Source organism: Netta rufina (assembly GCF_964035555.1).
Source record: "Netta rufina genome assembly, chromosome: 2".
NCBI lineage: Eukaryota > Metazoa > Chordata > Aves > Anseriformes > Anatidae > Netta > Netta rufina.
In genome coordinates this window covers 66,554,402-66,567,152 of record NC_140124.1, presented here as the reverse complement: position 1 = coordinate 66,567,152, position 12,751 = coordinate 66,554,402, and the positions used below count along the sequence as shown (strand labels likewise).

The 12,751-nt window shown below is 39.1% G+C and overlaps 1 protein-coding gene across 23 annotated transcripts in view; it reads left to right on the top strand.

The window, feature by feature from the left end:
* Positions 1 to 12,751, top strand: part of ARPP21 (cAMP regulated phosphoprotein 21) — a 206,522-nt gene that overhangs the window by 45,758 nt on the left and 148,013 nt on the right. The window contains exon 1 of one of the 23 annotated variants that reach the window (XM_084283187.1): positions 11,210 to 11,645. The exons of 21 other annotated variants lie outside the window; for them this stretch is intronic. The gene's annotated coding sequence lies outside the window, so the exon portion shown is untranslated. Of the gene's footprint in view, positions 1 to 11,209; positions 11,678 to 12,751 lie in introns of those variants that run through there. One more of the 23 variants, XM_084283165.1, reaches the window with a different exon arrangement.

The following is a 12,751-nucleotide window of genomic DNA, read 5'->3' as shown; positions in this document are numbered from 1 at the left end:
TGCTACCAAACAACAACTGGGAGAGAGAGAGGAGTGAGAAACAGCTTTGCAGGCAGTAAGGTCAATGATGAAGGAGGGGGAGAGGTGCTCCTGGCACTGGAGCAGAAGTCCCCTGTGGCCTGTGGTGAGGACCATGGTGAAGCAGGCTGTCCCCCTGCAGCCCGTGGAGTACCATGGTAGAGCAGGGTTCCACACTGCAGCCTGTGGAGGAGACCACAGTGGAGCAGGTGGACCTGCACTGAAGGAGGCTGTGGCCTGTGGAGGACCCCTGCTGGAGCAGATTCTGAGCCAGATCTGTAGCCCGTGGAGAGGAGACCACAAAGAAGCAGGTGACCTGGCAGGAGCTGCTGCCCATGGGGGACCCATGCTGGAGCAGTTTGCTCGTGAGGGATGGACCCCATGGTATGGACCCATATCTGGAGCAGTTCTTGAAGAGCTGCTGCCTATGGAAAGCCCACGCTGGACCAGTTTGGGAAGGACTGTGTCCTGTAGGAGGGACCCCACAGCACAGGGGAAAACAGTGACCGAGAAGGAGCAGTGGAGATGAAGCACTATAGACTGACCACAACCTCCATTCCCCTGTTCCCCTGTGCCACTTGGGTGGAGGAGGTAGAAGAAGGCAGGATGGGGGGAAGGCATTTTTGGTTTCTTTCCTTTGTTCCTCACTTCTCTAGCTTGTTAGTAATGGGCAATAAATCGTACTGTCTCCCTACTCTGAGTCTGTTTTGCACATCATTATAATTGTTGAGCCATCTCCCTATTCTTATCTCAGCCCTTGAGCCCTTTTCAAGGTATTTTCTCCCCCTTTCCCTTTGAGGAGGGGGAGTGAGAGAGTAGCCATGGTGGAACTCGGCTGTGCACCCAGATAAAACCACCACAGTGTGGCAAGAAAACAATAACAGTACTCATGTAGCTGTCTGTCAATAACGCTGGCCATATTTAGACATCATTAGGATTACAGCAAAGCATTGTCTGTACACTGTCAGATTTTAAAATCATCTACAGGTCTCTTTGCGATCACTGGTAGTGATTACTTTTTGTAATAATTCCTTATCATTGTCAAAACAAATGTTAGCATTCAAAATCTGTATGTCGTTTTCAGGTCAGCCTAAGAGAAAACTAGGTTGTTATCATAGAATAACTGCATGTAACCAAAAGGACAAATATTAGCTTCAGTTACAGGGACAGAGGATTTGCAGAGGAAATATGCTGTGTTACTCCTTTTGTCAACAAAAAATTGTAATGTGGAATCAAAAAATGTTTAGTATGCATAAACAAAAATCCACAAACAAAATATATCTAACAGTATTTGTTTGTCTTGGCAGTTTCACACATTTCTTTATAATGAATCATAGTATGAATGTAAATATCAATTGCCATCTCTCAAGAATTAGGAAGGTTCATCCACTTTTTTTTTTGTTTATTTGTTATTCATTGTGCAGATGAACATTTTGAGTATTATAAGGAAAAGCTGCTCACAAATGGAGCATTTTTCAGTTCGGAAATATGATGGCCTATATCATTTTATTTAGCCTATACCTATAAACAGAAATCGGCTGCCTGAAATGAATTTACTATGATAAACTAAACTGTTTTATTTTGCTACCCTGCTAATCCTGGTAAGGCTAAAAAATAGTTAATAGGCAATCTGTAAGATCTGATAGGATGACATTTGGAAATCCTGCAGTCATATTAGTCATTAGTCATGGCAATATTCTGCCATAAGGCAATGAGTCAGGCAATTGATGAGAGAACCTCATCATGATATATCCTCCGGCATGAATATGGAGAAAGGAAGGAAAAGGAATCACAGAATCACAGAATCGTCTAGGTTGGAAGAGACCTCCAAGATCACCTAGTCCAGCCTCTGACCTAACACTAACCAGTCCTCCACTAAACCATAAGAGAGAAAAGAGTGCATAAGGAGAAAGAGTGCATGGGACATAGGACAGGAACATGGAGGAGCAGAAGGGTAAACATAATCTGAAAGACCTGCTTTTAAAAATTTCTTTCCTTCTTTTTTTTTTTTTTTTTTTTTTTTTGGTAAGATATAAAGTGTAATGGGAGTGATGATGGAGAAGAAACAGACAGTATAAAACATGAATCTTGAGGACCTACAATGTATGCTGCCCTCATCCATCATGAGTCAAGTCCAACATCACTAGAAAATCTAACTTTTCTTGCTTTTTAAGCAGGTCATCTTCTAGAGAAGTGTAATTGTGGCAGCTGTTGGCTGCCTTCCTTACAGGTGTTATATAAAAGTCACAGAGAAGACTTGAATTGAAACACTGTTTAATTCTGCTCATTTTCTCAAATGGCTATGTGGATATGTATGGTTTTAACAGCTATTGTCATGTTTGCAGAGGAGCATTACCAAAAGGACTGGGAGGGCACAGAAGGCCTACAGGGGACACTGGAGAAATGCTCATCTTTGAAAAATATTGCTGGGCACAGCAGTTAAAAGGAAAGAGCTCAGTTATTTAGGGGTTTGTGATGCTTTTACTGGTGGGCATGTTATGACTCCCCTGCTGATGTTTTGGAAATGAGCACACTGATTTTGGCTGTGATGCTCAGGTATGCAAAGCTGGGTTCCTGCCCCATCCCTGCAGTCGATCTTAAAAGCTGCCAGCTCCTGGTAGGAGAAAGGCAGGACATGGAAAATGTAAATATTGTACTAGTAGTAAGAATGGTACACACAAGAAGAAATTACTTGTACAGCTAAGATTTTAGTGCAGCACCTTTGTTGTTTGTTTGTTTGTTTTCAAAATTCATCTCTTTAATGCGCGCTTTTCTCTATAGCAGGGTATAGTGACTTAAGCACCTTATTTGCAGTATTTCCAAGTGTCCCTGTCTATCTTGATTGGTCCTGAATCAAATTCAGCAAGGTCCTCAAGTGATGCACAGTTCTATCAAAAATTGGTGAGCTTTGTAATTTTACTCCTGCGGATTTAGTACCACTTGTCCAATTTACTTGTATTAGAAACAGTCAGGGGCACTACTGCCTTTATTGCAAGGAAGCTATTAGTAAGATGCTTTCCTTGAAGGTACTTTCTTTAATGGGATTCACTGGCTTTCTTAGTCTGCAAGGCTCATCTCTTTTCTTAGGCATTTCAGGAAAGAGATTCCCAGTTTGGTTTATGTGTGTAGGAAAGTGATTACAGTTATAATGCAGGGAAAATCTGATCTGGTTTATTTTGGCTTATTTTCTGAAGTATTCTGATTTGTGTAGAAGTGCTCCGCCTGTGATAAACACTATAACTAGTTTATAAATCAAAATGAATAATTTATTGTTTGTGCTTTTAAAAACTGTGTTAATCAATACCAACATTTCAGAAGAATACATACAGATGATATTATTGGCAAACAAGATTGCTGCTGAGATCAATGTAAAAATCTCATCATCTTCAATGAGACTGTTTTCAGAGTAGGATGTAGGATGTCACATTTTTGCAGACTGCCATTATGTAAACTCACATTGATGGATAGTCCTTTACCTGGAATTACAATAGCCATAGGAAAGATCAGAAGAAACAGGTGTGAAAGATAAACAGTGGCAGATCAGAAGAAACAGGTGTGAAAGTTAAACAGTGGCATCAGGTGATGGACTGAATAGCTCAAAATCAGACATTAAATAAAAAGTAGAAACAGGAACAGAGCCTTGATGCTTGAAGTCAAGACCTGACTCCTGCTTAATGATATTGTTTCACATGCAGCTTTCTCAGGTGATGCATAGCTCATCTTTCTTGGGCTGTGGAGATCTCGTAGTGTGTAACACCAAAATCAATTGTAAGAACAAGCTTCAGCAGATTACTCCCCACTGCCACTAATTGCTTGCATAATGGTATCTCACCTTTCTCTCTGCCCTATCCTCATGGCCCTGTAATACAGTCACAGATACGAACCAAGGCTGGTGTTCACCATGCCTATCTTACTTTCAAATAGTTTAATATATTTCTTCTTCTTCACAAGGAATCTCAGAGGACTTGTGCTGAGTTTATTTTCAGGAGAATGTTGTGATATAAACACAATTATCTTAAACAACTAGAATTTTCAATCACAAATATTACAATAAACAAAATTATTATTGAAAGCTACATAGCATTAGGATAATGTCATGTAGGATTCTTTTTTCTTTCTTTTTTTTTTTTTAAGTTGTCATTTTATATGGACATTTCACAAGGTTTCTCTGCATTAGGAATAAGCCATAGAATTATGAATTAGAATAACCTCAAACCCTTGTACCACTTGCTAATCTGTGACTAACTTTCCCTATTCTGACATTATTATCAGCCTTCTCTAGTCGTTTTGATATCTTTGTATAAAGATCAGCTCAACTGTTTTAGTACATTTGTATCTTGCTCTATGATGTCTCATTTCTTCTGTGTAAGTGCCGTTACTAATAGTCAAGTACATGAAGAAGTCCAAGGACTCTATAGTTTTCTTTAGACTACAGTTATTCCTAGATAATATCAGAAAATGCATGGGCTTTCCAGATTAATGTGTCTAAGCATAAAAATGATTTTACATGAAGACAATCAAGATTAACAGCAACTGATCTTCCTGTTTCTAGGTATTTCCATGCATGGTTTCAGTTATATGCTGCTCATACCTGGCTAGACAGATTCAGTTGTGACAGTATGTGCTTCAGTCCCTTTTGGAACAATATCCCTATTTGGATTATGTGTATATTTGCATAGATATTGGCTTCCTGCTTTACTAACAGGGAGAGGCATAAAAGGCAACTCCCCCTGGGTTGGCAAGAAATAACTTTTTTATGTGGTTCCCCATAATCTTAACATCAAAGTTACTAGCTAGCAAATGGAGTAAGAGAAGCCACACTTTACTTAACCCATTCTTTCCCCCATGGTTGTCAATAAATTTAAATTTGGCTGCAAGAATCCAATTGCTGTTGTCAGTGGAGGCGCTGAGACATGCAGATCTTCTGCAGCCTCTGGTACAAGCTTCAGTCTAAATACTGAGTTCTGAATTTCATTGCTAGCCTGCTCAGTGCACTCACAGTGTCTTCTGTAGGCTCTGGCTTATTGTATTACTTTTGTCAGTCCAAAGTGCAGTAATTTATATTTGTCACAACTGCCCTTCATCTGGTGTGGAGCAACCTTCTTGTTTTTTGTTGTTGTTGTTGTTTGTTTGTTTGTTTGTCTTGTCTTTTTTATCAGTGAAGGAGTCCGGTATTTTAGTATTTTGAATAATTAAAAACACGTAAGTAGTTGATCTTGGTGACACAGCATATAACGCTGAGATGTCTTATATAAAAGCCATATGTTTTTACTTCTACCGTCTCATTTGCTTGAAGTAGATTAAAAAACTGTTTTCATGAAAAATTAAAGGTGATAATAATAGGTATTATTATCCTGTTTACTACACGTTGTTAATATAGAGAGATTTAGATTTCTCCTGAGGAATGGTTTGATGTGTATTTGTTTTCAATTAAATTTGCATATGCTACTTTAAAGAGAAAGCAACTCTATTTATCTCTCTATTTTCTTTCACTGAGGAGAGAATAAAAGTTCCCTACTTCTCCCACTTTACTACATCACTGCAGGAGAGGCCTGTATTGTACATCATAAAAAGATCGGGAAGCTGGGTAATTAATCATGAGCTTTTATGTAATAGAAAGTTTAAAATTCATTAGCTTTATATCAGGGTGAGTGTTATGAGGGAGAACATGTTGTGAATGAGAGGGAGAGCCTTATAATTAAGGAAGTGTGTAAATAATAATGAAAGTCATTAGTGCCATTCAGTTTGTAAGAATGTCATAATGTAATTGGAGCATTAAAGTGAAATTTGTGATGACAAACATTAACGATACAAAAGAGAGAAAATGTGGTTATCTTTAGTTTGACAGATAATGTCAGCTTTCTTGCAAGGCCCAGATGGTACACAGGAAAATGTTATGAACAGCTTTATTTTAATATTTTTTTATGATGTGATATTTGAGAATACAATGTCACAAACACATGAGGAGGTTTGTATTTGTGAACCAGTAGTGCCTTGCAGAGTACAGAGCCCAACACTGAGTGACTGAAGCAATAGACAGGGAGTTCTGTCATTGATGCAATATTGTTGTTGCAATAAATGTAAGGTGCGATGTAGTGTGGTATTATGACACTGTTAAGTTTTCTGTCCATCTCCCTCTCTCCCTCTGTATGTGCACTTTGAATCTTTCTTTCCTTTTGGTTAAGAAAAAAAAAAAAAAAGAGGGGAGGGAGAAAAGAAATAAAATAATTTAACATTACAAGGGAAATTATATGATGCTAAAATTTTACCATGTTCTGCTCTTTCAATGAAGGGACTTTATACAGTATTGCACATTGCAAAAGCTATAATTACAGGGTATAAAAAAATGTAGATTCCAAACAATGGAAAATTTAAATATGTCTAGTGGATAAGGCAAGGCGAAACAAAGAGAAGGCAGCTGGAGAAAATCTGGGGGAACTGTATTAATTTAAGGGCAATGACTGAGAAATAACTATACCTAAGACTCCAGTCCAAGACCTCAAAGTAGTGGAAACTTAAGTGTCCGTCTTAGCATTCAGTCTGTGACCTGCATCATGATGGGATTTCATAATGCCCCTGCTCACTTTGTACTGAATGAACCTAATTTTTGTATCAGCAGCCATCCATTCCTTACTGTCTCTTTTCTGCAGCAGACTTTCTGATGTAAAAGTTGATTCCAAAGTGTTCAAGAGAAACACTGCAAATTGCTAAATTGATGATAATCAAACTCATTCTATAAGATTCTTTGGAAATGAGCAGTGGTCCCGGATGAGCAAAGCTGGAGAGGTGAGGGTGTGCTGGAAAGCAATATACTCTGCTCGCAGGGACAGGACTCATGCTAAGGCTGCAACAGCAGTCAGATAGAGGAATAAAGAGCCCACTGGGGAATGTAGCAATTCCCAAACCTTATCAAACGGATTCAAAAAATCCTCAGTACAGTTTTAACCCAAAGCTCCTTGAAAAGCCTCTGAGAGTCCCCAGTTGTGTGACAAAGGCCCCATTTTTGCTGGTTTTATCACCACTGACAGAACTCGAGAGGGTGTTAAAATGACACAGAGCAGGAATTCTTCTGTTTACTGTAGGGCTGCTGCTTCTGTTGGAGATTGTAGATATGACAATCCAAAGTAGAGTCATGCCGACTATGAACATTATAGTTTCATCTGAGCCTTTCTTGGTAATTTTTATCAAGCATAAACAAAACTAATATGGTGGTATACATGAGGTATTAAAAAAAAAAAAAAGAAAAAGAAAAAGAAAAGAAACTGTCTTACATTGTTTCCAATACTTTGTGAAGTGCTAATTTTGGAATGAATGATTTAGAACAGAGTGGGCTTTTTACTTGTTTGCTTGTTGTTTTCTAAATGTCAGGTCATTTCTGTTCTTTGGCACATACTCTTAACTTCCTCTGTTGTGGAGAGTCTCTTCGTCTCCTCTTGTGCAGAGTTCATGACCAAAATTTGAACTCCCCTGCCTGTTGTTTGCTGCTCCTCTAACAGAGCAGGTTAATAAAGCTGTGATAGGGAGGGGTAAGTGTAGACAGTCATAATTTTGCAGAACTAGCCCTTTTCCCCCTTATGCTATGTGCAATTCCAACCTTTATATTAATTTGTGTACAGATTCTGAGAAATAGTTTGTGATCTAGCAGGTTCATCCCTGTTTATGTAAGATGTATTACTAGGAGACTTCTCTTTTAATTATTACTGGTACAATAATGTTTAAGATGTGACTACCCACAATACCAGTGGCTGTGATGGGAGAAGTTAAACATTATTCTTAGAACAAAACATTGTAAAGGAAATCCCCCAAGTGGTATTTAGTTGCAGAATATCAACGTGCCAGTTTGGTATTAAGTCATGTGTGAAAATCTCTGCAAGATGGGCCTGGGCCTAGTGTCAGTGGGAGCCTTTTCTTAAGTTGTTGCATTTCAGAGAAGCCTAGATGTTTCTAGAAGCAGAAGTTAAGAGGACAACATGTTCAGGGGGATTTCAAATGGAGAAATTGGTAGTTATTAAGTACTCTGGGATCCAGGGGCCAATCAGCACAGCAATTCATCTTTTCTTCACCTCCAGATAATTTGCTAGCTTTAGTCTCCAAGTTTTCCCGTTGTATCTGATCTACGCTATCTACTACTGCTTATATAACAGACAGTACATTGGGTTGCATTTGTGTGCCCTGACCAAAACACAGAACAGAGAACTGGTAAATGTTACCAAAACCCACACTCCTCACAGCATGAAATAAATAGCTGAAAAGAAATACCTCACAGTCTGTATGATTGTTCTTTGTCTACTTAGGGCTGTTAAGTTTATCTCTAAAACATACTGATGTTGCTTTTGAGTGTTAAACCAGACCTACAATCCCATAACCATGGTTTACTGCTATACTTAATATTGCTCTGGCAGGATTTCTAGAGGGTAAATGGGTATTCTTTTCGAAATTGCTTTTTTCCTCCTCTTTATTGTTTCTGTATCCACTTTCTCACCCAGGAAGCCCCCTAGTCCCTCAGCTTCTGCCAGGATAGTTTAAGGACAGATGATGTAGGTTTAATGATGATTCAGCAGAGAGAGAGATAGACCATGTAGATAGACCATGTACTTTTGAATGTTTGTATTGTCCATGTGTTATTATAGTAGCTGAAAATTTTTCAGGGGAAAAATAAATAAATAAATAAAAGTGTCTGCTTTCTAGGTGTGCTGGAAGGAAAGCTTTCCTTTTACACTTAGCTTTAGACAAAGGGCTGCAATAACAACTTTTCTTAGTGAAATCTTGAAGGGAAACTGCTTTGTGCTAGAGAAGTTGCAATACTTATGGCTCTTATGCTGAGGACTGTAAGTACTCCCCTGGAGATGCTGTATTTGTCATGTCTCCTTTGATCCACTCATATTTGTGATCCAAACTATTCCTGGGCTCTTAGGTGACCCTGAGCCATTATTAAAGCTCATAAATTGTGTCGAAAGACTTAGGAATTTCCTCAGCTTGATTTCTCCCCTACAATACTCTAATGTACGTGGGTAGTGTGCATTCCCTGCAGTGAGTCACAGATCTCAAGATAACCAGCTCACTGCACTCCCTGCCTGGGTCTCTCCTCCTCCTCTTCTTTTTCTCACCATTATCTCTCTGGCCCATCCTAACACCAAAGCATTCATTGGCTGACTCTCTCCTCTTACTTCTTTTGCTCACTCACCACTGCACATCTCATCTCTTTGCTCTAACATCCATGTTGCATGTACATATAATAAAACAAACCCCCAAAAATACTGTGATGCTAAGTTATCAGAGACGGGCTTCTGCTCAGAGCAACTGAGAACTACCCACCGCCTGAATTGTTTAACCTGTCAAAGCTCTTTGAATGTATGGAGGATACCAGGCTGAGCCCTTTCACTTAAAGTGTGGCCTTTGACTTACTGTTGAATATCCTTTGTAAGATGCCAGCCCCCCTTTAATCCATAAAATCCATTTAATCCACTGTCCCTCCAACACTGTGACTTGAAAGTCCTCAGTCCTTCTGCCTATAAGCATAAATTAAGCAAGAAGCTTATACAGGAGAGACCATTTGCACCAATGCTAGCTCTCAAGGCTAGAGTTCAAATTCCTGCTCATTTTCTTTTGCGAGTCACAGCTGAACAGGGACTGCAGTTTCTGGTCTTAGAAGGGATCAGAAGACCAGAGTTTGTTTGTTTATTTATTTATTTATTTTGGTGGGATGAGGAACTCCACATTGGAATATCATTTTCAAGATACATAGATACGGTACATCAAACACTTTGCAATTTCTAAAAGAAACTAAGAGAGGATTTGAAATGTCAAACACAAAGAAATGGTGTGTTCCTTTTAGTGGGAGAAAAAATATCTTCCTCAGCCCCTGTAGCAACAGATTATATTTTTAAAGGGTTGTTCATTGATCTTCCTCCAAAGAGAGTCTTAGATTTAGGTACCTGTTCTTAATCCTAATGAAGTCCATTGCAAAATTCTCAGTGACTTCAGTGAGCATAATGCTTCCTTCTTCTTCCTTCTTCTTCCTTCTTCTTCAATCTGTACTGTTATACAAGCTGTACACAAATCACTTGGTTAATTTTCCTTTACTTGTGATGTTGTAGCTGAAATAAATATTTCAGCTCTTCCTGAAAAGTGTCTGAGACTAGAGCAGTTTAGCTATATTTACATAGTGTAAAGAGCCATTTTAAATATAAGTGCAGTATTTTTAAGTCCATCTGCAAATTATGCGTGATTAATTTTTTTGTAACACGTAGTACAAAAATGGGAAAAAAATACACTTTAAAATAAACTACTAACACTGATCTCTTTTGCAGAGGATAATGATAAAATACATCAACAGGTTATTATACTGCAATGCCTTAATCTGAATCATTCCGTAACTCCAAAACAGACTGTATACTAGCTTTGTTTCACTGAAAAATAACTAGAGGCAGAAGAAATGTGCAACCAGTCATGCAAGCTTTTATTAAGAAACACTGCATGCCTTCTATTACAGGAATCTCCTGTGGTTGTAGAACTGCACGAATCTCTGTATGTTTGTCCAACATCACATCGTTCCAATCTGATTCTGTTTCCATAAGCCTACTAATGTTTTCTTGATTTCTTAGTGAAATTGAGTGAGCATAGCTGCAAAGCATGCCCACAGTGAAAAAGTAATACAATCTGACGTCATGCTTCAAAAACACCTCAAGTTGATGCTGCCTGTTGGAATTTTGTGCATGTATGGTGCATGTATGCCTCACTGTCATATGGGGGTCCTGTTGCACAAAGGCACTTGACAAGACCAGAGTTTTTGAAAGCATGTGCTGCAAGTTAACTGGCTGCTTTATTCCAAAAAGTACTTGGAGAACCAAGTCTCATGTCTCTCTCTCTGTTTTTTTTTTTTTTTTTTTTTTTTTTTTCCCCAAGTCTGGCTACACAACAGACAGGAGAAGTTATCAGGGACCTTAGGAGTTTATCACATTCTGCCCTGCTTAAACACACAGCTCCTGCTGACTTCCATGAAGCTTAAATGAACAATTATCCCTGTGCATGCCTACAGATCAGTACAGACAACAGCAAACCATTGCCATGGTTTCCCACCTCTCAGATGCTGTGATTGTGACTGTGCAGTGATTGTGATTTTATGTCTGTTTTATTTTTTTCTGCAAAGAAAAGTCCAGAAAAAGCAAGGTGCATACTCCATTAGATTCATATCTAACTCTTGGATGATCTGACATGATTTCTCCACAAAAGGAGAAATTTCTCCACCTCCTTGCCCATGCTGTTTTTGATGCTGTTCACCATTCTGAGCTGAGACAGTAGCTAGGATGATGATTTTTATTTATTTTGCGTATTTTCTTTGTTGTTACTGTAGCTGGCAACTTTTAGCATTTGGTAACTTGCCCCAAACACATTCTGCCACACAGGAGAGTGGACTGAACTGTGAGGACTACAGCTTGGATGAATTTTTATCTACTTCCAGATCTGATGTACAGCTTCAGCACTTCCCACTCTGAGGACACCCCAGTATCCAAACTGTGAGAAAGAAGCTGTTGACACGTGGCTGTTTTACACGTTCATTGTATCTAGTGACTGGGGCAAGGTTTTGAAGGAGCCCCCTCACACCTACTCACCTGCTTTACAAGCAGGTGAGTTATGAGCCATCTAGTGAAGTTACTGAGTGAGTACCCCTTTCACGTCTTGATGCAGTCTGAGGTCCCTCCCTCCCCTTAGCTGGGTAGCCTGCTTAGGAGGTAAGGGATGATGTGCAGAAGCCAGGCAAAGTCTTCTGCATTTCAATGCATGCTCAAAGCATATTTTTTTGCATATATTTGCTCAAGGCATATATTTTGATATCCATAAACCTTGGTCTGCAATGGAGATGGCTGGAAAACAAAACAAAAAAAAAAAAAAAAGAAAAAGAAAAAACAACAACAAAAACAAACAAACAAAAAACAACCCACTTCAAAAGCAAAGAATGGACTTTACCCCAGTCACCAGCTCTTGCACACTTCAGTGTAGTGCCATATATAGCCTTTCTGCCACTCTTCTTACTTTCAGGAGCAACTTGTAGTGGATACCGTGGGGATATGTTAAATAACAAAATCAAAAGTAGATGGAGCCACACTCAACTATCATAGGAGGAAGCCACACCAGGAGGTGCATTAGCAGCACACATTTTGGTGTGCATGGCTGAATGCGTCTGATCACTTGAGGCATGCACCAGGACTCTGCTAATGCTCACCCTGGTGTGGTTCATTGCTTGCTGTATTCTTCAAGTCTGAGTCCATTCAGCGGTCCCCAGTAAAAGCAGGTGTTCACTGCTAAGGGGAAAAGAGGGATTCCAGGGGTGCCAGGATAATGCCTAATAAAGCCATCATTTCCCTCCCTCCATCGTCTGTATATTTGTCTGCATTCAACTGGTACATGAGTTCTTCTACAGTCACTAATTGCGGAAAACTCTATTTTGAAACAAGGACTTTTTGAAAGTACATAATGAAAAGAGTGCATTTTTCACTGTATATTTTAAATAAGAATTGTCTGTCTGTGGGAGTTGGGCTCTTTGTATCACTGTAGACAGAAACAATCACTATGTTTCGTAGTATCTTGCTACTTTATATTTATTGACTGTTTATTTTTCATCTATAGGATTACTAATTGCAGCTAGTACCAGACGCTTCTGTCTCCTTTCAGGTTATTGTAGTAGAGGGCTTTGTACCAGATGCATGACTATTCACAGAGCATGTGTTTCCAG